The following is a 27,870-nucleotide window of genomic DNA, read 5'->3' as shown; positions in this document are numbered from 1 at the left end:
TTCATGAAAATATTGTCATACTGTTTGCCCCTTTTTCAGCTGAAAATAAACGATTAATAATCCATTTCCACCTTTTGAGAGCCCATCAAACAGGGAGTCTGCAAAGTCAGAGTGTGAATATTTAACTGAGAGCTCAAGGAAACCACTGTGATATTAAGTGACCAGTAGTAGAAATTGTACAGATCTGAATGGACTAAAGTTGTAGCTTCTTCAGAAGTTAGAACCTGTGTGAATAAGGTAAATAATTGAAGCATGTGTGTGTGTGGAGGGGGGGAGTATAAGTAAGCATGAGAAGGAAGTGATATCTTTTCTACCTTAAAATTTTATCATTGATATAATATCACACACCTATCATCATGGCCTTCCATGTGTCTGAATTTATTTTGTTTGTCAGTTTATTTTGTTCATTAGATTCCATATATAAGTGAGACCATATGATATTTGTCTTTCTCTGACTGGTTTATTGCACTTAACACAGACAATAGTGCAGTAGAGGCCTGAGGTGGAGGTGGGAGAGGGGAGGGGAGGGAAAAGGGGGGGAAGGCGTCATCTGTAATATTTTCAACAGTAAAGATAAACAAAAATTTAAAAAATTTTTCTAAATTAATATTTATGATAGCACTTCATTTTCATCTCCAATTTTCAGATGGAAATAATGAAGGGCAAGAACTTAAGTGTTTGGTCCAAAGTTCTCATCTCCCCCTCATGACATAGAATAGGCAAATCTTTTAATTATATTGCTTAAGCACAGTCCCTCACTAATGATAAAATGACTTAAATCTTCCACATGGACAAGCACCTACTAAGGGAGCCATTGAAACTCCACTAGATGTGGGCTCCTCAGATTCTGTCATCTTCACTCTGCTGTATTGGAGAGACTTCCGTGCCTGTCACTTTGCCAGCTGAGGTGGAGCTGGCATGTTCTAATAATGCATGAGCACGCTCTCACATGCAGGCAGAGTGCAGTTTAGGGACAGGTCATGTAGTTAGCAAGTTCATGTGTTAAAGCACTACTTTGGATCTGGAATATATTTCCCATGGAAACAGTGTCACATATGGTAGTTAGGTTTTAAGACAAGACCACAAAGACTAGTCCATAATGAACCAAAATGAACCGACTAATGCAGTTTCAGTGATGCGAGAGCCCATTTTCAACTTTGCATTCAGAAAAATGTAGTCTGAGATCCAAATGAGATCCTCAGGAATACTAACTAGTCTGTGTTTTCTGAGGAGGTTATAAGGGGGATGACATCCTTGCTTTGGAGTAAGAGCAAGTCAGTTTGGTCAGGCCATTTAACTGTTTACCAGTCCTTCCACACATGCTATGTCATCTTTTTACAGTAGTACTAGGCAGTAAGAATTAGCACCCAGGATAGGAACTTCATAGAGGATGAAGGACACATATTTCAGGCAAAAGTTACTTACAGCTCTCTTTGCCACATCATAAAGGAAGGCAGCTAAGCCCATCAGAATCCAAATGGTTTAATTAAGAGCCCAACAGTGGTTATTCCTGATAGATAATCAGGTCAGGGTTGGGATTCTCCTGTCAGACTTTTGTATTTGGGGTTCTTTGTAGGTCAAGGGATGGTATGTTGTAGGCAGGCTGAGATCTGTTGTAAAGGAGGCAGGCCCTGCTCACCAAGGCCAGGCGTATGCCCTGAATAACCCGGCTTTCCAGAAGCACTCCTGCATCAGCGAGCTTCCTTCTCTGGCATGACAGTGCCACCTTAGAGTCACTCAGGGCTTGGCCACAGCTAGGAAATGGCAACTTCTGCACTGAAATTAAATGGGTAAGACTTCCCTGCCCTCTTCTGTCGTAAAATACCAGAAAGCAATAAGGGAGAAGAGAAACAAAATAGTGCATGTCAGCATTGATGAAATAAGTAAATTGCTGCAGAAATCTGCCTTAGCCTCATGTGACACGAAGGAGCAGGTAGGGAAGCAGGGCTGAGGAGGGGAGAGCCTTCTATTTGAATTCACCAGGCCCAGAGGAGGGCTTAAAATATCAACTTAATGCTTCAGGAAGTCCTATCTGTGTGACATCCCTGCTTTGGGGCCAAAACAAGTCATTTTGGTCAGGCCATTTAACTATTTACATACCCTCCCACAAATGCTATGTCATCTCATTTTTATATTAGTCCTGTGCAGTAAGAATGAGCACCCCAGCTTAGAAGGGGTAGAACCCAGGTGTGATTTTGGGCAAAGTCCCAGTCTCAGCCTGATTTAGCAGGAGAGCTCTGCCAGGGGGGAGGGGGGACCTTTATGCCCCTCCCCCACCTGCACTGGTAGTCCCCATGGTTGGTAGTTGGCGGGGACCTGCCTTGGGGGCAATGCGGGATGGGGAATGCAAACTGCCAGGCACGTTGGGCTCTCTGGCATGGGTACAAGTTGCATCCAAGAACCAAGAACAGTTCTACAAAGACATCCACATATGCCAATCATTAGAAGCAAAAGCACATAAGAGCTAGGGGATGGGAGCAAAGATAAGGTCAAAGGGATTCCAGAGGGTTGCGGTGGAACATTGACAGAGAGTATCTGCTACAAAGAGACCAAGTGATTTTTCCAGGCAAATCTGAAATATAGGTCTTCAAACTTAAAATATCACTATCGCATTGAGTTTTCCATTGCCCAAAAAACCCACACTTTTCCGGAACATTCCTGATATTCCTGTTATGGCATATACCTAAGACCTAATTGCCGCTTACTCTGGGAGGATTCTATTACAAAGCTACCAAAGTCACCTAATAAATCCCCAAATAACATACCCTGCTAACTTGATTGCTAAAAAAATAAGTAAGACACTTTGTCAGGTCACTGATGATGACTGAAGCTTCCCTCAGCAAAACAGGCAGGGACACCGATGACTGAAAGAATGACTTGAATAGAATATCTGAAGTAAGATGAATTCACAGGAAATGAAGCTTTATTAGCTCAGTTGCCTCCATATGGAACTACTTGTTGGGTCAAGAGCTTTCCAGAAAACCATATGAAACCCTGGGAAATGTCTGTTTTGGATGCAAAAAAACCTCAAGGGATTTTATGAATTTAGATCTTTGTTATGGAAAAAGGAACTTTGAATTCAGCCTGGGAAGTTTGCTTTCTGGGAGATACGCCAAACTCAAAGTTGACGTGATTTGCAATAACCTAGTTAATCAACCATAAAAATCAAGGCTTTATTGTTTTTCAGAGATAATAACACTATGATTTTAATACTAAGACTTATTGTGAGAAAATCAAGTACTTTAGCTAGGATATATGTTGGTTTAAAAGACTACTTAATGTAAAGATTTCAGCCAAGTGCTTGCCTTATACATAAATATCCAATATAGGGATGTTTTCAGGTATCAGTTGCCCATATTTTTTAAGAGATAAATTCCCCAGTTGGGTGGCTCAGTTGGTTGGAGCATCATCCTTTACACCAAAAAGGTTGAGGGTTCGATTCCCTGTCAGGGCCCATACCTATATTTCAGGTTTAATCCCCATTCAGAGCACATACTGGAGGCAATCAATAAATTTCTTTTCTCTTCTCTCTCATCAATAAACACACCCTTGGGTGAAGATTAAAAACAATAATAATAAAAATAAAGGATAAGTGACTTCTGATACATTTCATGACTTATAGTTAGGTTTAGTAATTACAGATCATTTTTTGAAGAAATTGACTTACACTGATTTAAGTCAAAGTTCACTCATAAATTATGCATAGTGAAAGCTGAATTTTTATGTAAACAAATCAGAATTTTGAAACTAGAACACAGACTCATTCTTACTAGCATGATTTTGTGTGAGCCTGTGATTTCTCTTAAATAACCAAAGTTTTTACCAATTTTTTAAAATACACACTATCTGGGATCCTAAGCTGAAATGTTATAAAGGGCCTAGCCAAGCAGTTTTGAGAATTTGGCAGGAAAAGAGGGTGAAATTGAAGAGAGAAGCGGATCAGAAATATCAATCCCAAGAGAAATAGTGAAGAAAGCAAAGTTGAGCTGTTTCCTACTCCAGGTCCTCCCGCACCTTTTGAAACACCTAATGCTTTTAGCTGCTGACGATCCCACACTGGGTCTCAGCCAAATATGCCCAGAAGGATAATCTGCTTAAAAAAATAAATACTAGTTCCTGAAACTTCAGGTTCCCAAAGTGTGTTCTTCGTATCCCTGGGGACCCCTGAGACTTTATCAAAGGGCTACCAGATCAAAACTATTTTTATAGTAATGTTAAGATGTTATTTGCCTTTTTACTCTTGTCTTCCTTTTAAGTACGCAATGGAGTTTTCCAGAGGCTATGTAATATGTGCTAGAATAAAAGATTGCATCTGAAAAATAACTAGATTAAATTGAATTAAAGCATTTCCCAAACAGGTGTTATTTAAAAAGTAAAAGTTAACCCCTGGCCCGTGTGACTCAGTGGTTGGAAAGTCTTCCCTGAGAACTGAGGGTCAGAAATTCGATTCTTGGTCAAAGGCACATACCTGGGTTGCAGGTTTGATCCCTGGCCCTTTAGGTGCATGTGAGAGGAAACCAATTGATGGCCTCTCTCACATCAATGTTTCTCTCTCCCCCCACCCTGCCTCTCTCTCTTCCACTCTCTCTCTCTCTCTCTAAAAAAAAAAAAAAAAAAAAAAAAAAAAAATCAATGGAAAAAATATCCTTAGGTAAGGATTAACAAAAAAAGGAAAGTTTAAAATATCAATCCAAAAAAGGCAAATAAAGGAGGGTGGAACTGCAGGAGGGAAGAGAAGAAACAGAAAAACAGGGAATAAAAGGAAATAAACCTAAATGTATCAGAAATCACAATAAAAGCTAATGGATTAAACCACAGAGTTAACAGACAACAATTAATCAGACAAAGATTTTTTTTTTTTTTTTTTTGGCAAAACTGCATGTTGTTTATGAGTAAGACCAAGACAGAGTTGTCAAACAACAGCCCACAGGCCCTTACCAGCTTCCAGCCTCTTTATTTATGGTCTTAGACTAAGGATGGTTTTTACAGTTTTAGATGATGTGCTGTAACAGAGACCACATTTGACCTGCAAAGGCTAAGCTATTTAGTATCTGGCTTTTTGCAGAAAAAAAAATTGCTAACCCCTGATTTAAAAACTAAAATCCTAAGATCCAAAGTAGAGATAGGGTGGAGACAGATTTACTGGAGGCAGGTTTAGGACAGAGTCTGGTTCCCCCCCCATCCTGATATTATGGACACATGCACACCTTGCCACAGTTATTGACCGCCTTGCAGTTAGGGAAGGCCAGCAGGAAGTGAACTGCAATGACTTATACAACTTCCAGGTCAAGTCTTTATAAAGAATACATATGCCTCCCACACTACTTTTCCTCCTTCCTGTGAAAAAAGAGAAAAGAGATCGAGTGAGCCATCTTTGACTATGTAGGTGAGATCTTTACCTACAGGCCAGCAGAGCAATGAGTCAGAAGCCTGAGTCCCTAGACAACTTATAGAAACAGAGGTATCTGATAACCCCTGGACTGCCCACCTCCAAGTCATTGAAGATTAGATGGAAATGGACTTCTCTTATACTTATACCGTGGTTCAGTGGAGATCTTTGTTACTGTTGTTCAGCCTGTATCCCAAATAATACATCTAGGAAATGCCAACTAAAAGAAAAGTTTCATTGAAAACATAAAATCAGGACTCCCATAGCGATATAAAACTGAACACATGTTAAAGATTTTATTCTATTCATTAATCAGTGAGGAAATCAAGCAAATGTTATAACTGTTTAAAAGAGAATCCAAATAATCAACATATTTATAGATCAGGAATACTGAAAAGAATGTACAAATAGAAGTAAAACTGGGTTTTCCGCAGGGGAAGAGGAAAAACAGATGAATTTCTATCTAACATGCAGGACAGAATCTGCATGCCTATAGACAAGAATTATTTTGTGAGCCTCTTAGCTACATGCAGTGTTATAAAATAGCTCAAAACAACAGCAATAGTAGAATCAGATAACTCCGAAGGGTGTGTAGACAATGCATAGTTTTCCATGGAAGCACAAATTTTTCCTTACAGTAATCCCCCTTATAATAAAAACACCATCACAGGCCCTGGCCAGTGTGGCTCAGTTGGCTAGGCGGCATCCAATGTACCTAAAGATTGCTGGTTTAATTCCCAGTCAGAGCATATGCTGGGGTTGTGGGCTTGATCTCTGATAGGAGGCCTATAGGAGGCGGCCAAATGATGTTTCTCTCTCTCTTTCTCTCCCTTCCTCTCACTCTAAAAATCAACTTAAAATATTTTAAAAACTAAAATACTACCACAGATTATTCATAGTCACAAAGTAAGGTTGCCATCATTAGCTCTGGGTTAATAATTTACAGAGGCACAGCATGTGTTATTGTTAGTTTAATATGTAAACCTCTTTTAGTTTGTTTTTGTTGTTGTTATTGTTTTTGCAGTGAATTAAGCCTATGACTTATGAAATATGAGAGAGAATAAAGCACAGTGAAATAAGCCCACAGAATAAAAGGTACAATGCATAAAGATAAGTGCAAAAAGTCATGAATTAAAAAGCAAAGAGTTCCTGTACCTGCCCAACAATGCAGAGAGCTGAAAAACCCTCGCTCCCACCCTTATAACTAAATCATCCCTACTCGTTGCAAAGTCATGAGTTTTTGAACCTATTGTAGAAGTTGCAGTGCAATAACTGGTCCCGAATCTAAGGAGAGAGGGCACATGCAAGGAGAGAGAAGATGGGAACACTCATTTGGATGTGGCCGAGCTAACCAGACACCAGTTAAAGTCTTAGGCTAGAGTAGTTGAAAAGCTGGTGATGGCCATGTGTGGACTAACCAGACAGTGCAAAACCACTAAGGCAGCGGTTCTCAACCTGTGGGTCGCGACCCCTTTGGCAGTCGAACGACCCTTTCACAGGGGTCGCCTAAGACCAACCTGCATATCAGATATTTACATTACGATTCATAACAGTAGCAACATTACAGTTATGAAGTAGCAACGAAAATAATTTTATGGTTGGGTCACAACATGAGGAACTGTATTTAAAGGGCCAGAAGGTTGAGAACCACTGCACTAAGGGCTGCAGAAATTGAGTTTGCACCCACTTACAGATGCTTTCTCCACAAATGCCCCTTGTCTGTTCACAGAAAAGATGAGAATGAGCCCTTAAGAAGCATCCACCGTGGTGCAGACAGGAAGGAGAAGAGCAGACGTGCAGGAGGGGCAAGACCCTGCTGCTGCCCTGAAGGCACCTTTTGAAAACTCCTGGCAGCTAGAGGAAGGGATCAGAGGAAAACCTAAGCCTGCTGAGGTGTAGAGTGAAGAAATAAAATGCAGTCACTATAGTGAAGCTGCTAAATTACTAAAACCAAGTAGGCATGAGGAAATAATTCAATTCTTGTTCTAACTAGCCTGGGCACTTAAACTCTTTGAACTTTCCAGTCCTGCATCACTGCCTGGGTATACACCAAACCTCCAGATAAGCCTCTTATTACCCCCTGAAGGGCTCATACATCCAGGCCACCTGGCATCCACTATCCAGACCACTGGACATGACCAGACCCCCGGACACTCACCCTCTGGACCACCTAGCATCCGTCATCCAGGCTGCCTGACAGCTGACTGATATCCATCCTGGATCAATCCTAGGGCTAAGAAGGCAGGACTCATTATTCTTGAGAATGCGTTTCTTACTATAAGAACTGTTAACGTTTCTTTCTTCTTTGGAACCCTTCAGGGTCTTTGCCTCGCTGGGTTTTTGCAACTTTCAAAGTTGCACATTCTGAGACCATTGAATACATCTTTATCATTTATTTCTAGTCAAAGCCTCCAGACTCTTTTTGAATTAGTTTGACACTTGGGAAGGAGCAAGACCTCACAACTGCAGTCAGGGGAGGGGAAGAGGTAGTTTATACCCCCACGACTCAGATAAATAAATGCATGCCTAAACCAAAAGATGAATAAAAACAATAACTTTAAATAATAAGTGCCAGCAGAATACTGATGGGAGAGATCAAGAAAAGAATAAGAACATTCAAAGAAATCTTCTTTGAGGCACAGTGCATAGGGAAGACCTAAAACTCAAAATTCAGCAGACTCCCACCTTAAAAGAAAAGTATCTCTTACAGTATAACTACATACTGACAGTTTCCATAGCAACAACAAAGTTCAAACCCGGGCAGTCTTATACCGGGCCATAAAACAAACCTCAGCCAAATTTTAAAAAAATAGAAATTATGCAAAATATCTTCTCAGACCATAATAGAATTAAATGGAAAATCAGTAACAGGATTTATGGAAAATCTCCAAATGGCTGAATATGAAAAACTTAGTTCTAAATAATCCATGGGTCACAAAAGAAGTCTCAAAAAATTAAGAACTACTTTAAATTCAATGTAAATGAAAATAAAATATCAAAAATTTGTGGCATGGTGGTAAAGTTGTGCTTAAAGGGAAATTTGCAGCATTTAAATGCTTATATTAGAAAAGATCACTATCAATAATCAACAATCTACACTTTCACTGTAAGAAATTAGATAAAGAAACTAAACCTAGAAGAAATAAAGATAAATACACAAACCAATGAAATAAAAAAGCAAAGAATCAGTAGAGAAAATCTACGAATCCAAAGTTAATACTTTGAAAATATCAAGAAAATCTCTAGCCATATTGACTAAGAAAGAAAAGAAACATAGATGATACAAATAACCAATATCAAGAAGACAGGATATCAGTACAAATCCCAGAGATATTAAAGGAAGAATACAGGACTATTGTAAAACACTATGTACATAAAATTGACATTAGATGAAGTGGATCAATCCTTGAAAAACACAAATTACCAAAATAAATAGATAAATTCAATAGCCCTCTACCTATTAAAGCAATTAAATTCCTGCTTTAAGAACTTCCAGTCCCAGATGATTTTATTGCTGAATTATAACAAATATTTAAGGAAGAAAATATACATTCTCCAATTAAAGACACCAGGGATTCTTAGAGAAATGGTTGATTCCTGGAATGAGGCTAGAAAAATACAAGGTAAGCCTGGAGGATCTTGTGGTTACAAAATGTAAGAAAGAGCTGGAAAATAAAAAAATTAGGGAAGGGCAAGGGGAAGGAGGGATGGAAAGAAGGAAGGGGGAGGGGGGGAAGGGGAAGGAAGGAAAAGGGAAAGAAAGGATGGGGCATAGCAAAAAGCACAAAAGCCAACCTAAAAAAGTTTCCAATGGCCAACATTAGAAAAACTTGATCAACAAATAAAAAACAGAACTTTTGGATTATAGACCAAAGAATAAAATATATATCCATGAGTTTATATTGATATATATAAATATTTTAGTCTATAATCCAGAAATATTATTCATTTGTTGTTTGAGTTGTTCTGTTTTTGCTACTCTTCCACAAGTCTAAATTTATCTCAAAACATTTTCAAAAACAAAACACCATATGAAGAATCAACAAAGCTAAAAGTCATTGCTGGAAAAGAGTAGTGAAACAAACATAACTTTCCGTAAGGCAAACAGAAAGAATGCATTAAAAAAATAGTTTCCTATCCCTAATATCTTCCTCAAACTCCAATTCCAGTTCAGTATGTTTGGAATGTACCCCTAACTCAGACACCAGTAGATTTTCAAAAACCCACAAGTGTCTCTTGGAGCCACTAAGACAGTCTTATCTTGAGCCCTACTCTATACTATATCTCAGTAGCCCCAATTAATATTTTAGGTTACCTCTTTCCTTACTTCTCTTTTGCCCCTCCCATCAAAGTCCTGTTAGATAAGCAGCCACGTTGAATTCAGACTACCTATGACTTCTAAGCTATTCTGTCCCCAAAAAATGCATTTGACCACAAGGCACTGTGAGAAAAAGCCATCAAAGTCTTTGGGGAACCAAAAAGATTTGCCTGGTTTCTGAGCACATAGGATTGTGCTGCAGGCCAGTGGTGCCAATGTCCTGTTCTGATACTGGCAAAACGTATGCAATCAGAAGGCAAAAGGTGTCTAAACCTTAAACGTACTTTGCTGAAGCATAGATTCTAGATCCTGGAGTAAAATGGACCACACATGGTCTAGAAATCCTACATTACTTGTTTCCCCTTCTCCTCAGAATAATCCCAAAAGGAAAGTGGATTTATCCCCCCTTTACGGATTAGAACACTTTCACTCAGTGAGATTAGATACACAGTCACACAGCTAAGTGACAAAATAGGGTTGATCCAAGATTTTTCTAACATTTAAACCCATGATGATCCTATTGTAACCATTGATCAGCTAATACAATGCTCCTTCATGTTACAGTTTACAGTCAGGTGGGGAAGGTAATTTTTACTTGTTTTTCTAGTTCCAAAGCTTGCTTCATATTCCTTATAACTTCACGATGAGTCTTTAGCTTTAAAATTAAATAATGAGCCCCATCCTCCCATGAAACTCTCTTCTCTCAAAAGGAATTTTCATAAATCCTGTCCTGATGGACTCGTCTAAGAGTGTTGAGCACAATAAGGTCTTCCCCCAGCCGTATAAAAGTAGTCCTGCTCAGTGTGACTATGCGCCAGCCGTGGAGGCAGCTCTTGCTTTTCAAAGTGGTAGTGTATCCTGCATTCCTTTGGCATGGCAAAGCATTCTAGTGTGAGCCTTCCTGATGAGTTATGTCCCCAGTGGGACTTTTTGTCTAAATCATGTTGAATTAGATTTAATCTAAGAACTTCTCCAGCTGGCTTATTTTCTTAGAGCAAGTATTTAACTGAATCTCTCCTCTGGCTGTTTTTGATGCTTTGCAGATGAGAATAGCTCATCTAATCAGTGCTATATCATTCTTGGATTTGAATAAAACCTCTGAAGCCTGTATGACTTAGCATAGTAGGAAATACCTCAAGTGTAGGTGAAAGAAGTAAAGGTAGAGAGAGCTGCCAGCGCTAAGGGAAAGAGGGAAAAGGAGGCAGATATTCTTTGTGGTTAATTGCAAATGAAGTCTGCCTGACAAGAAAAGAGAAGCCTTCCTGATACATATTTTTCCCATTAGGATCTTAGCACAGGTTATGTAACATCTCTTGATAGTAACTGCCAACAAATGTTGCCATTGTCTTGATATATGGTATTTGAAAATTGGTGTATGGAAGTAATATTCCGGGGTAGCTTTCTATCTAGATGCTTACTGGCCATCCCAAACTCGTCATATTCTAAACTAAATGTACCAGCCCCCTCCCTCCTATTTGGCCTCAATCCATTTCTCTCTTGGCTTACTTCTCCCAGGCTTGACCATTCCCATATTGAATGTGGAGTCATCTCTAATTTTATATCTTCTTTAAGAGGAAGTAGACTGCTGAGGGAATAGTCAGAGAAATCTTGTTCAGATCCTGACTCCATCCCTTATTGGTTCTGTTTCACTGACCAAATTATTTTAACCATTTTGAACCTCAGTTTACTCATCTGTAATATAGAGATCATAAGGCCATCCTTGCAGCATGAATGCGAGGATTAAATGAGATAAAATACACAGAACATCAGGGGGCCTGACGCATATTAAGAGTTCAAAGTCTTTAGGTTCTTAGTGTTAAAAATAGAAAATAGGAGCACTTAAAAACTTTGCCTGCTTCTTTTTAGCCAAGCCATGGAGTTAGTAAGTCAATTTGAAATTACACCAACAAGCCGCCACCGAGCAATGCAACCTATTTCAAAGAAAGCATTCAATGGAAATGGTCACTAAGAAGAAAACACCTTGATTTCTATCTGCTACATTAAAGTCAGTCAACCAAGCTGAGAGAAGAAATGATAACATTACCCTGAGTAGACTTCTCAACTAAGGATGCTGTTGGAGGCGGGGGGGGGGGGGGGGGTGCAACCGGCCAGTTGTGAAGGGCCCACTGGTGGACGGTGAAAGGCCCCAGAAATGTAGTTCTTTCCTTGGCTCTCAGGGGAATGTAATGTCCACTTCAATAATACTTTTAATTTCACATTTGATTAAAGACTATGTACTAGTTAACTTAATATTATTTAATATTCGTAAATAAGATGGGTGCATTTATTTAAGAATGAGAATGTTTTCAGCTTATTTTCAGAAACTTGGAGTTCTACTACATATTCCCCCTTGGGGAAATAAACAAGACTACCCAAATGAGAACAAACAAAGGCTATTTTTTCAGAGCTTGTTATAGCCAGGGAGTCAGCCACCAGCGTCACTTGCGTTTGTCAGAGGTTCAAGGCAGGCAGCAGAGGGGGAAAGCTTTATGGTGGAGGAAAGGGAAGGCTTCAGGAATGCCCTCCTTGGAGGCTATTGGCCTAGGGGAGCTGGAGGCAGGAAAACTAGAGCAAGATATCTTATGTGATTGGTTTGGGAAATTATTTGTCATTCTCTGGTTGGCCCTGAGTTGAAACTGGAGTGGGAACAGCAAAAAATAGGGAAGTTGGCAGTCACTGACCAAGTCCTGATGTATCTGGGCTAATTGCTGCAGAGGTTGTGGGACAGAGTTCTGTTGACCTATGTGGTCCAGCCACTGTCTGTTGGTATATTTGTCTCTCATGCTTAACTATAAGCCACCTTTGACCCCTAATTTACATTTTGCAGGCATTTGGAAAACTGCTTCTATATTTTAATAAAAAAGAAATTCGACTTAATTTATTTCCAAAGATTTTAGTGGATTAATAAATTGCTTTCTTTAGAAAAAGCAGTTTTCAATGAAAGCTCCTCATTTCTTAAAAAATACTCCCCCCCCAAAAAAAAAAAAAGTATGAAGTAGCAATTAAATCATAAGATGACTACACCCTGGACAGGTGACTCAGTTGGTTGCAGTGTTGTTCAGTACGCCGAAAGTTTGCAGGTTTGAGTACCTGTCAGGGCACATGCCTTGGTTGCAGGTTTGATCCCCAGCGCTGGTTGTGCGCAGGATGCAACTGATTAATGTTTCTCTTCACCTTGATGTCTTTCTCTCTATATATGTAAAGAGAGAGAGAGAGAGAGAGAAACAGAGAGAGAGAGAGAGAGAGAGAGGGAGATGTGATTAGATGACTACAAATATCACTTTCCTACATAAAAATTCAGTGAAATTCTAGCACTAGCAAAGAATGTTATTTCAGCAAACACAGATTATAAAGACATTGGACTGATTTCAACATATACTATAGTGAACCCTCTCCCTTAACTACACTCGATGCTATCTTAAATATCTGAAGGTTTTGACATTTACAAAGTTCTTGGGTTCTTTTCCCCACTTTTGCAAAGTGCTGTCAAACTTGTTTCAGAGAGTACCCAAAATATAAAAGGCAAAACCCCTCTAGGTTAATGAATGCATGTGGTTGGGGCAGACAGTATATGGAAATCGCTATACCTTCCTCACCTTCCTCTCCGTTTTGCTATAAGCCTAAAACTGCTATAAAAGTTGTCTTTAAAAATCTATAAGGTATAAAGCTTTTATTTTCCTGATAGGTACTCTATAACTAACTTATTTTAATTTTTGTCAACTAGCTTTGTCAAAGCCAGGGATTTAGGAATGTTAATCTCTGAAATACTTAACTTTTTATATTCTCATGCTCCTGAATCACCAAGCCACCTTCTCCTCCTTGCTGCAAATTAAATGTCCTGCAATCTTCTTTATGCTGCTCCCATCAAGTTGCCAATCACGGTTGGTTTTTTTTTTAAATCTTTAGTCCTGGGTCCAAGAGAATAAAATACAACCATTACTGAAAAATGAGGGAAAGGTTAACTTATTCCATCAAGAAAATAAGCAATGTCTTCAAGAAAAAGGCAAACTTAGGATTCCTTTTAACAATTAGGATTCTTGAAAATGATAATTAATTAGCACACAATGCTTTGTGTAAACCACAGGAAGTGGAAGCTGACCTGGCTTTCAAGAAGTTCTGATCTAGTCCAATACTACAGACGTAAGTAAGCACCCCTGAACCACAGTCCAGGAAGTCAATACAGACAGGTAAATGCAACATATGGGAAGGAGGGATCAAATGCATGTGGGGGTGCTGGGAGGGGCACTCATGATTAAGGCTTTCTGGCCAATCTATAGCCAAATCCTCAACTGGCAGAAACATTTATAACAATAATATACATCACAGAGTATTTAAAATATATTCACACATCATAGATGAGCATGATAACTCATGTGACCACTTCTAGTTGACTTTAACTTCCATGCTGTAAGTTCTGCCACTATCAAACTACTAGTGGCCCAGTGCACTAATTTGTGCACATTGAAAGTGAATTAATTAGAAGAAATATTTTAATATTGCTATTTGCCGCCCCCCCTTCCCCCATCACCATTCCCTCCCTCTGCCTGCTGGCACTTGCCTAGCTGGCCTGGCGCCGCCCGCTCGCTAGCCCCGCCCCCCAACAACTGGTCATTTCTCCGTTTGGTCAATTTGCATATTACCCTTTTATTATATAGGATGAGCCTAATTCAGTTCCCAACTGAAGTAATAGAATGGAAGTTTGCTCAGAATGCAGCACTACCTCGGCCCAGCTGCCACATAGAATATTGAGCCTTAGAAAATACTCTCTCCAAAAGTTCCTCCAAAAATTTATTTCCTTCTTCCTTTCTTCTGCTGCCATAAAATATATATAAATAAGAAGTTCCTCTGTTTGGTGTTAGGAAGGCAACCGTAAATTAGGTAACACTAACACACACACCTTAACTTTTGTAAGAATGTTCGCTTTTTAATCCAGTTGAATGGTGACTGGTATGGTTCAGGGATAATTTGAAATTCTGTCTCCATCTATTTCTTCGAGTTTTTACTATCAACTAATTTAAATGAGTTTAAAGTCAGCCCTGGGAGAGAAGGAGAAAGCTTTGTTTGAGGCGCCAGGCAACTCTTTCTAGGCAAAGAGAAAGGCTTTCTCATCCCAATCCCACTGCAATCAGTCCTTTACTCCCCTCCCCTGCCTTCCCCATGACAGACGGTGAACTTCTTGAGGGCAGGGGATGACTTCCCCACAGGGAAACACCAGGGAGCCTAGTCAGGGGGCTAAGATTCCTCCACTGCATAACCCACCTGCATCCCTTCCTTCTCCTTGGCAAAGCCAAACCTTCAACTTGAAAGTCTTTAGAATTTGGCTCTCTGGAAGCCAGAGTGGAATTCTAGTTGGGCAACTGCTTTATTTGCTTCACCTGTGGAACCAGCAAAGCTGTTCTAACAATCTCCTGTGTGTTTGGCTGTGAGCACAGCACAGTTAGTGTGTGATCTTCAAAGAGCACTGAGACCGACACTTCCAGTTTACAAGCACTTGGGGAATAAGATAAGCGCCCTTAAAAGCTGCATTAGAGTTGGGTTCTGATGATGAACTGAACTAGAATGAGCCTGCCCCTCGGATAGGACATGCGCGTCCATTTAAGGCTGATTGTGAATAACTAATGATGCGTGAGCAGACTGAAGCCATGCCCTGATAACAAGACTGTTTGGAAAAGCAAATCCCAGTTTAAAAAAATATTAGAGATAAATGGTATCTCTTTGAATGCCCGGTCTGGTAGTTAGAAGTCAGTTTATGTTTTTCTAATCCAAGAGAATCATTCATTCTTGGTTGCATTAGTGGCAAGAAAAAAACAAGGTTCACTTTGGAAAGAAGACTAAATCATTAGGGTAAAGATATTTTAAGTATAAACAAATGATTGCAGGAGTAATTGTAAATATTTAACCACTCACTCTTTAACTTTGATATTAAAATAATGATGTTCATGAAATGCAGTTAAAGAATGGAAAGGAAAGGAGGGAGTGAGGGATAAATGGAGGGATAGGGGAAGGAAGGAAGGAAGGAAGGAAGGAAGGAAGGAAGGAAGGAAGGAAGGAAGGAAGGAAGGAAGGGAGGGAGGGAGGGAGGGAGGGAGGGAGGGAGGAAGGACATAGCTTTCATGCTTTTCAGGCTTATTTGCCAACTTTGCTCTTCCCAACACTACTGCTATTCATTGAAAGTATAAAATGAAAGCCCATATGAATTGAGACATGCTCATTATGTCCACATCAATCCAGATTAAGAGAGAGAACAATAGAAATTAATTATGGCACAGAAATAGAATGAGAATTAGAAACCCAGCTTCTTTTGGTGGTCAATTATATTTTTACCAGCCTTAAAAACTAAAAGGGAAAAATACAAAATTAACCAAGCCAGTAATTGTTTGAAATGCCTTTTAAAGAGACAGCAATGAATTTAAACTTTCTGCACACCATTTTAATGGTAGCACCATTTTCCCACAGTGTTTCCAAAATCTGACTTTGAGCCTAGTTCCATGCTGTCCACTTTAGCACATTTTAATGAAGGGAACATGGAAAACACTGCTCTCTGAACTGTTCACAGTATTTGCTAAAACAGATCCTAAGTGCGTGCTTAGTTTTTTGATGCTAACACTTGATTTAGGAACCACTTTGAAGCTTTGAATTGGGGGTCATCAATATAATAATTTGACAGCATTAGTTCCACTTGTTAATAAAAAGTCATTCTTTTTTAGAATCTTTTACCATTATATAAAAATAAATAAATAAATAAATAAATAAATAAATAAATAACACATCAACAAACAAGGGCATTCAAACATCTCCACACAAGTTCTAGACCAAGGGCACTTGTGTTCAAATATATTTCTAATATGTTTTTGTTTAAAAATATTAACATTCATTAGCCTCATAAATTTCATTTGTCTTTATTATTAACTAGAGGCCGGATGCACGAAATTCATGCAAGAGTAGGCCTTCCTGCCCCCAGCTGCTGGCACCAGCTTCCCTCAGGTACCTGGGACTGGGCTTCCCTCGCAGCCCCAGCTTCGTCCAGAAGGTTGTCTGGCCTAATTAGCATATTATGCTTTTATTATCATAGGTATCAGATGAATATTGAGGATTAAGGAATTGAAGTGTAATTCACTTTGAGACAGTCTGTGTCAACAGATTGCCTGCTAAAGCCAATTAAAAATGATTTTAGGTTTCTAAAGAGGGCATGGTCCTGGCCAGTGTGGCTCAGTTGATTGGGTGTCATCCTGTGCACCAAAAGGTTGCTGGTTTGATTCTCAGTCAGGGCACGTGCCTGAATTTGAACTGAATCCCCAGTGGGGGGCGAGCAGAAAGCAGCAGATAGATGTTTCTCTCTCACATTGATGTTTCTCTCTCCCTCCTTCTCCTTTCCTCTCTCTATAAAAATAAATAAATAAAGCATGGATTATTACAAACAAATTAGCCATTAAGACATCTAAGATGCTGTGGGTGAAGGAAAATGCTCCAAATAACGACAAAAAAACTTTAATAATTTAGGAATTAAACAATGACACAGTCTGTGACAGTGTAGAGAACAAGAGGACTACACAAGTGACCTGTCACCCAGATCCATGATGCTGAGCAGGATGACTTGGGAGAGGAAATAGCACATGTAGGGCATTTATAACTACATTCCCACACACGTGTCCATGATGGCTTCTATAGTACAGAAGATACATACCAAATTTTGCTACTTACCCCTTAAAATATATGCATTGTTAATGGTTTTCCTCAGAATATAGTAAAGAAAAATACAAATTTGACTGTTGAAACAGGTGCAAGCAATTCCCTTGACCCGTGGTTGGCAAGCTGCAGCTCACGAGTCACATGCAGCTCTTTGGCCCCTTGAGTGTGGCTCTTCCTAAGCCTTAGGAGTACCCTAATTAAGTTAATAACAATGTACCTACCTATATAGTTTAAGTTTAAAAAAATTGGCTCTCAAAAGAAATTTCAATCGTTGTGCTGTTGATATTCGGCTCTGTTGACTAATGAGTTTGCCAACCACTGCCTAGACCAGCCGTGAGCAAACTACGGCCCGTTCAGCTGTTCTATCCGGCCCGCGGAGCCAAAAGAGCGGAGGGTTCTCTTGCTCTCCCCTCCACTCCTTCACCAGCAGCAGTGTTAACATGTATTAGTTCACACAAACACTCCATCCATGCTTTTGTTCCGGCCCTCCGGTCCAGTTTAAGAACCCATTGTGGCCCTCAATTCAAAAAGTTTGCCCACCCCTGGCCTAGACCAGTGATGGCGAACCTATGACACGCGTGTCAGAGGTGACACGCGAACTCATTTATTTTGGTTGATTTTTCTTTGTTAAATGGCATTTAAATATATAAAATAAATATCAAAAATAGAAATCTTTGTTTTACTGTGGTTGCAAATATCAAAAAATTTCTATATGTGACATGGCACTAGAGTTAAGTTAGGGTTTTTCAAAATGCTGATACGCTGAGCTCAAAAGGTTCGCCATCACTGGCCTAGACTAATAAAGTTTTCTGTAAAAACTACTGAAAGTGTTAAATGATCTCCTAAAGCTCTGATATTATCATTGAATACTGATGCCATAATGAGTCAAAATGAGGGTTGGTGGCGTGGTGTACGTTACTGAGAAAGCATGCTTTGTTGTTAATTGCTTGCTCCAAGTGAAGTGGGCTGTCCGCCAGATTCTAAGAAGCCAAGAGATCTGTCTATTATGCTGACTGACTGCCCTCTCACCTGACCCCACTTCTCTCAGCGAATCCTGCTTCTGTGAACGTCCAGCTAAAATGCCACTTCCGCTGGGAAAACTTCCCTGAGCGTTCCCTACCCTGAAAGGTTAAGTTCTCTCTTGTTCCTATACTTTGTGGCACACATCCTAGCAGCCTTGTCCATACAGAGAAAGGACAGAATCTTTATATTTGCATTCTCACACCATTAGGGAATTAAAAATAACAACAGCTAATTGCTACAGTGTTTACCATGTGCCAGGCACTGTTCTAGTCACTGCATGTGTGTATGTGTTCATATATTTTAATTCTCACCTGAGGATATGTTTTCTGTTGATTTTTGAGAGAGGAAGGGAGAGAGACAGACAGACAGACACTGATATGAGAGAGATACATCTATCTATTGCCTCCCATATGTGCCCTGACCAGGGATTGAACCCAAAACCTGGGTATGTGCCCTGACCGGAATCAAACCTGCCACCTTTTGGTGCGTGGGATGATGCTCCAACCAACTGAGCCACACTGGCATGGGTGGCATTGTGTGCATATTAACACACGTCTTTCTCATAACAGCCCTCAGGTAGGGAGTACTTTGATCCCCATTTTTCAAGTGAGGAAACTGAAACACAGTAACGTTAGGTAAGTTGTTCCAGGTCACAGAGTTGGCACATACTAACCTACCTCCTACCTGTCACACACTAGACCAGCCGTGGGCAAACTACGGCCTGCGGGCCGGATCTGGCCCGTTTGAAATGAATAAAACTATTGAAAAGAAAGACCGTACCCTTTTATGTAATGATGTTTACTTTGAATTTATATTAGTTCACACAAACACTCCATCCATGCTTTTGTTCCAGCCCTCCGGTCCAGTTTAAGAACCCATTGTGGCCCTCAAGTCAAAAAGTTTGCCCACCCCTGCACTAGACAATCAAATCTATGAATGTGCCTAGATTTTTATATTTAACCAATTGACCAAAATTAGCCATGAAGAGTGTCCTACATCCCTGCACCTTTAACTATTTATTTTTGTTGGATGTGTGTGTGTGCAGGACATTTACATGTGTAGGAAATTTAAACCTGTTTAGCCTCATAAAATGCAAATTTATTTTCAGAGTGTTGAGACTGAGTGTTTTACTTTATATGATATCCTTTTATGATTTCTAAATATACTAACTGAATTGCGTGATATGAAATATTTGTGGCAATTGCTGAAATTTCTTAGGACCATACTAATTAAGTTCTGACACAGTTTCCCATGGCTTGGAAGACCTGCTCAGACCTAGCAATACAATACAGTGCTCTGACTAACAGAGACTATAGTACTTGTTTACTCCAGTCCCAACGCAAAAGTTGCTACTCGGTGGGACTAAGGATGCGTGCTGCCAGAAAACAAGTGACACTCTTAATGTCTTTTCTCTTTCTTCCTCACTTTTCTTTTAGTATATTGGTTCTTTTTAGTTCCGTGATAGAAAAATAGTTGTGTTTTTGTGCATTTTGTACCAGTTTTCTATGACTGTCATCACAAGGACCACAAATTAAATGACACAAATAGATTATCTCCTGGTTGGTAGGTCAGAAGTCCAGTGGGCTCACCTGGTGTCTCTGCTCCAGGTTCCATAAAGCAGAAGGCAGGGTGTCAGAGGGGCTTGGTCACTTTGAGGGGCCTCTAGGGATGAATCTGCTTCCAGGCTGACTTCACGTCCTTGCAGCTGTAGCTCTGAGGTCCTTGTTTGCTCTCTGGGCTTCAGCCAGAAGCCCTCCTCAGCCTCTAGGTCAGCGGTTCTCAACCTGTGGGTCGCGACCCCTCTGGGGGTCAAACGACCCTTTCACAGGGGTCGCCTAAATACATCCTGCATATCAGATATTTACATTACGATTCATAACAGTAGCAAAATTACAGTGATGAAGTAGCAAGGAAAATAACTTCATGGTTGGGGGTCACCACAACATGAGGAACTGTATTAAAGGGTCGCGGCATTAGGAAGGTTGAGAACCACTGCTCTAGGGGCTTCCATGCTCCTTAGCTCACAGGCTCCTTCCTCCATCCTAAAGGCAGCAATGAGGCCCAGTCAGTTCACCTCCCACCTGGAATCTCTGACCAGTCCTGTGTCTCATCACTCTAACGAATTATTTTCCTCTTTGCATTTAAAATCCCATGGGATTATACTGGGCCCATCCCAATAATCCAGTATAATCTCCCTACTTTAAGGCTAGTTAATGGATTAGTAGCCCTAATTCCATCTGAAAAGTCCCCTCACAATGGTCTCTAGATTAGTGTTTGAATAACCAGAGGACAGGAATCCTGAGACCATCTTTAGAATTCTGCCCACCACACAAGGTTGATCCTTAAAACATAAATACAAAAATGTTTTCTTACCCAGAATTTAAGAACTTTTGTGATTTTAATTTTATTGCTCCTCATTCTGTATTTCCCAACGTAATAGCTACATTACTTATTAATAACAATACATTGAAACTAGCAATTTAGTTTTCATTCTAATTAAAAGCTGCTTTCATCAGTGAGTATATTATATGATATCCCTTTTATGATTTCTAAATATACTAATTGAACTAATGATATGAAATATATGTGGATATAGTAATTGCTGAAATTTTTTTTCTTTGACCATCAATAACATTGTCTATAAAACTAATTCAGCATCAATGACTTTTACTTCAGATTTTACATGCAATACAATGATACAAGCTTGCACAGATTTAAAAAAAAACTAGATCAAATGAAAATATATTTCCTAAAGGTAAGCTAAATTAAGGAAAATGTAAAATTGGTCACAGTTACATCACTCTAATGAATATAGTGCAAGGATTTATGATAATTTTATGTATTCTGAAGGAGAAATCAAGTGCCCTTAAAACCATTTTTTATAATATGAAGCACATAGTTGTTGTGCTCAGTTTATGATGATGAATGATGATGAAATGAAATTTGGTGCTGATAGTAGGAAGTTCACTAATTTGCTAAAAGAAATGATCCAATAATTAATCTTTGTTTTCTCATCCATGGAAGGTTACAATTAGATGTTGTCTAAGAACCTTCCTACCTTCGTCTATAATCAGATTTACAAAAATTTTCATTCTCACTTTTTGTTCCATTCAAGATAGTCACAAATGTTCAAACATAGTTAAAATGTAAATAGAATTTTTCATAAGGAAACTTTAAAAGGCAATTAAAGTAGTTTGTCTCTTAAGATTTTATTAAAAGCATGAGAGATGTACTTTGCTTTCAGTAACAGTTACCTGTCCAAAATCTCTGAATTCTCAAGATACTAGCCAACAGCCCTAAATGGAGAGACAGAAGTGAGAAAAAGGGGTACGGACTTTCTGGCAGTTTATTCAGTGTGTGACTTTAGGCAAAGCATGGAACTTTACTGGGCTCTACTTTCTTAATCTGTAAGAGACAGGGCTCCCTAAATGAAGGAACATTTCATCTAAATAATCTCATTCAACCAGGGTACGAGACTATTTTCAATGACTGGAGTCTTAGTCCACACCAAGTTGTTAGGAGTTGTCATGGGGACTAGCCCTTCATATTTACAAATATCTATCTATCTATAAAAAACCTTAATGTGCAAATAGACCGAACAGCGGTACAACCGAACCATCGGTCACTATGACTTGTGCTGACCTTCAGCCAGGGGCCCTCCTCAGGCTTCATGCTCCTTAGCTCACAGCGAGGAACATGACTAGGAACATGAAGGGCATGGCCACGGTGGAATGGTGGAGCAGGTGAGCGGGGGCCAGTCGCTGTCATGAGGGCGAGACTCTGGTGGTTACTAAAAATTCTTTGTTCCCGTGCACCCTGGTCCCGCCTGGCACTCGAAACCTGCTGCCGGTGCCAGTCCTGCTCACACCCACTGCTGGCGATGGCCCTACTCGCACCCGCTGCCGGGGCCAGGGTCACTGCTCACACCCACTGCCAGCACCGGCCCCAATTGCTCTACGCCATCAGTGGGTGTGAGTGGCAGCTGCCGGCCCCAATCGCCCCTTCTCCACCTCCCCCCACTCCTGAGGTCTTCTCCACCTCCCCCCACTCCTGAGGGGCAATCAGGGCAGCAGCTGCCACTCCCACCTGCTGATGGTGCTGGCCCCAATCGCTTCATGCAAGTGGGACCAGCGCCATCAGCGGGTACAAGCAGCAGTGGCAGGAGTGGGGCTGCCGGTAGACAGGGGACTGGAGGCCGCAGCAGGAGGGGCCGGGTAGGGGCACAGAGGATGGGCTGAGACCCGCCCCTGTGCCCACTGCAGCCTCGCGGCTCACAGTTCCTTTCAAAGTGCACAAATTCATGCACTGGGCCCTTAGTGTGTGTGTGTGTGTGTGTGTGTGTGTGTGTGTGTGTGTGTGTGTGTATATATATATATATATATATATATATAATTTTTTATTATATATTATTGAAATGTGATGGTATGCAGCCTCCTCATGTTGAATGACAAGGTGTGCCTAGCTCATTAGAGAAAGGCAGCCATCAATATTTTTCTTTCAATTCCTTTTTGTATTTAATACATTTGACATGTTACATTCTTTAAATTTAAGGTGTATGTTACAGAATTTACCAGGCGACCAGAAAAAACACACACGGAGTACTCTCTTTAAATTTAAGTTATACAGCCTGCTTTTTTGATTCAGTTATATATTGTAATATGATTGCCATTGAAGCAATATTTATCACATTGCATCATTATTGTACAAAATTCATTATATTCATTATACTGTGCTGAGATCTCTATGGCTTATTTTCTACTTGTTAGTAGTTTGTACCATTAAACACCATCACTTTTTAAAATTCCACATTTAAATGGTACTGTACAGTATTCATCTTTCTCTGTTTGACTTACCTCGCTTAGCATAACATGCTCAAATTCCATCCATGTTGTCACAGATGACAGGCGCAAGCTGATGGTACATAGCCTCTACATGTTGAATGGCATTCTGTGTGATCAAAAGAGAAAGGCAAGCGCCAACCTTTTTACAAATCCCCAGCAGTTACTCTACTGTGTCCGACTCTGTGTTCACGTTTCCTCTCCTCTGACATTTCTGCTGCTACAACCAAAGGCCATTTCCTTTTGGTCTGTCAACATTGGAAATGGAAAACAGCTGCTCAGCCACCCTTTGGATAATAGGGGCTCTGTGCACATCTTGTCATCAGGTCGTTTGGGTCACCTTCAGTGCCTGAGCAGGTCACAGAGGAGAACTTTGAAGTTGGAAGGGGCCTCAGTCATTGTCTAATCCAACTTTCACCCACGGCAGGAGCCCCATCTTGTCATTTCCACCCACCGGTCATCCTTCGCCCAATGCACACACACTTCCAGCGCTGGGACTGCTGGCCCCCAGAGCAGCACATGTCTTGCTTAGATCACCTGAATTGTTAGAAATATTATTTTCATACTTGATCGGGACCTGTCTGTAGTTTCTACAAGACCTTACTCTGTTATCTAGAACCAGATAGAAGGAATTCACACATTTTCTTTGTAGAAGTGAAAGGATTTTTTTTGGGTAAAATAGGAATTTTGGGGGCGAAATAGGCAGGTTTAGGAAATTTTAAAAATTAAGGGGTCCATGGAAAAAAACACAGGGCTACAGAGTTGCAAAAGGATACATTTCCATAAGATAAGGGAGCTGGGAGCAGCAAAAGGTCCACATTTACAGAATAAAGGGAAGGAGGAAGAAAGCCCAGAAGGGAAAGGAGAACAATGAGGGAGGAGAGCCTCATGTGTCCCATGTGAGGTTCGACCTTTGAGCTCAGGAGTTGCTGCAGTGACCAAATCAGGATGGTGACCAATCAGAGGGGGTATCAAGGCACAAAGATCTGCAGCCTTTATAAACCGTAGGGAAAAGGGGCTCAGTGGGACTCGTTCCCCTCCCCACATGGGAGTCTGTACTTGTTCTTCAGTAAATTTCCACCTTTGCTATACCACCTTCCATCCATCTTCGACTCCACCGGACAAGAGCCCGGGAACCATCCTGCCCAGGGGAAGTTTTCTCTGGTTCCAGTCCAAAATTCCTGTACCAAATGTAGTTTACCTCTATGAAGAGATCCCTCTTGTTCCCTCAAATGCTTTATTCTAGTTAGTCATTATCAGAAATCCAGGATAGTGTTTACCTCTTGAGAAACAATAGAGGTGCCTTAGGGAAGGACGGACGTCTGGCTAGGTAGGGGAATGTTTTGGAGTGTCAGCAATGTTCTATTTCTGACCTTAGTGGTGATGTCATATTAACCTTATGGATTCATTAACTGTACATGTATGTTTTACCCACTTTTCTGAATGTATATTTTATAACTGTGCCCAGTTTGTATTTTAGTCTAAAAATGTCCATATATACATTTTGAGTGGACAATTTATTTTCTAGAAAACTGTTCCAAACAAATAATTAAGAATATATACAAAATTTAGCTCAGTATATGCTTAATGCAATAAGGATTGTAACAGGCAAAAACAAAACAAAAAAACACAGTAAATTAAGTATTCAAAATTAGGTTGAGTTATTTATGACATGTGTGTATTGATATAAAAATATGTTCACGATTTTTTTTCCTGAATATAAAAAGAATGAAATAAGCTACAGCTCTGCATGATTCCATTTCTGAAAAACAAAAAACAAAAACTGAAAAGGATTTCAATGAAATAGTAAAAGCATTTATCAGAGACTTATTATGGTTTATCTTTATTTTCTTGTGTTCATCTCCGCTTTTAGATTGCTCTGTAAAGATATGAGCATCGTACTATTTGTAATCACAGGCTTATTCAAAATAAGTGGACCTAGAGGGCATAATGCTCTAAATGCGTCAGGATCACGACCACTTGCAGCCTACACAGACTGCTCTTCAGCGCAGCCTAAGCCTGGAACATACTTTGAGATCAACTCAAAGAAAACCCATATCTTTTTCTTTTCATCTTTATTGTTTAAAGTATTACATATGCTCCCTTTGTTCCTCCATTGACCCCTTCTGGCCTGCCCCCCCTTTTACCCCCCTGCCCTAGGCCTTCACCACCCTATTGTTTGTATCCATGGTTATGCATAGATGCATAGGAGTTCTTTGTTCACCCTGTCTGTATCTTTTCTAAGGTAGTTTTCTTTTAATCAGAGTCATGCAAAAGCTCTGGGAGGCGAATTGTTTTGTCAAAGCCTTGTTAGAAAAAAAGCAACAATATCATGTCCCCCCTCCCCTCCCCATTTTCCCATTTCCTGCCTCCCAGAGGCAACAATTTCAAGGGACTCCTTTTGTATATGCCTTCCTCTGCTCAACACATTTGCAGTGTTTCATTTTGTAGCTTTAAGCATTATCTGTTGACTTCACACTAAAGAAGATGAGGCTTTTTATCTCTTTTTCACTAAGTCATCCTGCCCACATTACTTATCAAACCACAGTTTTGGTGATAGATATTCAGTGTGTGCATCATCATGTCAGGGAATGCAGGCATCACAGCTGAGTCACGTGGTATCCTAATGCAATTACCACAGCTGAGTCAAGCCTTATCCTGTTCATGGTCCCTGAAAACGTTTTTTGTTTTTTCTGGGTTTTCAATGTTCTTATCTTCCCCTCCCCCCCATTGTATAAACCCCAAACTCTTCCCCCGTTGTAAACCTCCTCTCAATTCATCCAGTTCATGAAATTGAGTATTTATCAGGTTAACAATTTTTTAAAGAAATATTTTTCAGAGTTTCTGACTGACTCAAATCAGACCTGGTTGTTCCCTCAGGACCTCTATGCCCTGGTTATTCCTTTCTCATGACAATAGTGTTCATACTTTATCTGTTCAACCTATTGGGGGGGCATATATCCTTTTAAATTTGAATCTTGGGAGGGTTGCCCATTTTTCACCCTTTTAAGGTAATTTGGAAACTCAATCATGTGGTCGGAATGACAATAATAATAAAGAGAGCTACTATTTTATCTGTATCGTGCACTGTGCTAGATCAAAGCAATATGTAACCTTCCAAACGGACTGCAATGGCGGGGGGGGGGGGGGGGGAGGTGGAGAGAGAAGTGAGGGATCAGGTGGAAGACAGATGAGTGACACAGTTCTGTGTTATCTGCACATCTGATAACCGTGTCCTTTGTCTTCATTTAAGTCACAGGTGGCAAAGAGCAGCCCAAGAGCCACAGCGGGCCTGCGGCCTGCTTCTGTAACTGTTTCATTGGAGCATTGTCCATGGCTGCTTTAGCACTATCGTGGCAGAGTTGAGTAGGTGCGACAGAGACGATATGAACTGCAAAGCTTAAAATGTTTACTCTTGGGCCTTCTAAAGATAAAGTTTACCAACTCCAGCTTTAAGTGATTGATAAAACATGTTAAACTAGGGGCCTAATGCATGAATTCATGCACCTTGAAAGGAACTGTCCGCCGTGAGGCTGCAGTGGGCACAAGAGTGGGTCTTAGACCATCTTCTGCGCTCAGGAGCAAAGAATTTTCAGTAACCACCAGAGGCTCACAGATGACAGCGACTGGCGCCCGCCTTGGTCTGGCATCCCCATTCACCTGCTCCACCATCCCACTGCAACTACCACCCGCCATGTTCCGCTCTCTGCCGCCCACTGCTGACGCCCGCCATGTTCCACACGTGACCCCTGGTGGTCAGTGCATGTCATAGCAACCAGTTGTTCTGCCATTTGGTCTACTGCATATTAGCCTTTTATTGTATAGGATTATATAGGATATGACAAGACTAAATCTAATCCCATTGATGAGGCACCAAATCTCCTGGAAGGCCAAGGTTGACACGTATTCATTAACCAGTACAACTGGAATACACCGATTAACCTACATGATTTTTAGATTGTACATATCAAGTACATAAGTTAAAACATACAAAAATTAATGCTGACTTTGAATTGAATGAGTTGCCTTAAAAGGTAAGAAATCCCCTATCTCTTTCTATTTAAAAAGCGATAATGTTAAACCAGAAAAGAATCACGGTAGGTTATATTTACATACAGGAATCCTGAATCCTACACACGGAATTCTATGGAACACGGTATCCTAAAGGATTTTAAGAATTCCCAAAATGGGTCCTAAAGAACATTAAACCTGTGGAAGTGGGGCGGGGGGGGGGGGGGGGAGGGGGGAGTATGAATGCTACAAGTTTGTGAAATACTGTTGACTACTTTCTTCTTGGAGATTTACAATATGTTAGCACAGGGAAGATTTTGAGAATTCCTGCCCAAAAAAAAAAAAAAAAAAGGAATCTGAACAACTCTGTTTATGCAAATGTTACCCACTGGGAATTACTTCTTTCCATTCTGAAATTCTGTCACTTCATCTTATCTGCGTTTAGATTACAGGACTCGTTGTCAAATGCTTTGCTGACATCAAATGCTTTTGCTCACTGAAATGATTCATGATAGTTTTCATGGTTTTCAAGAACTCTATCAACTTTCTGGTTCTCTATTATAGCAGTGTTTTACCTGGAAGCTAGTCCAGAGGAAACTGAC

Source organism: Myotis daubentonii, chromosome 17 (genome assembly GCF_963259705.1).
Source record: "Myotis daubentonii chromosome 17, mMyoDau2.1, whole genome shotgun sequence".
In the NCBI taxonomy this organism is placed as follows: domain Eukaryota; kingdom Metazoa; phylum Chordata; class Mammalia; order Chiroptera; family Vespertilionidae; genus Myotis; species Myotis daubentonii.
This window is presented reverse-complemented; position numbering follows the sequence as displayed.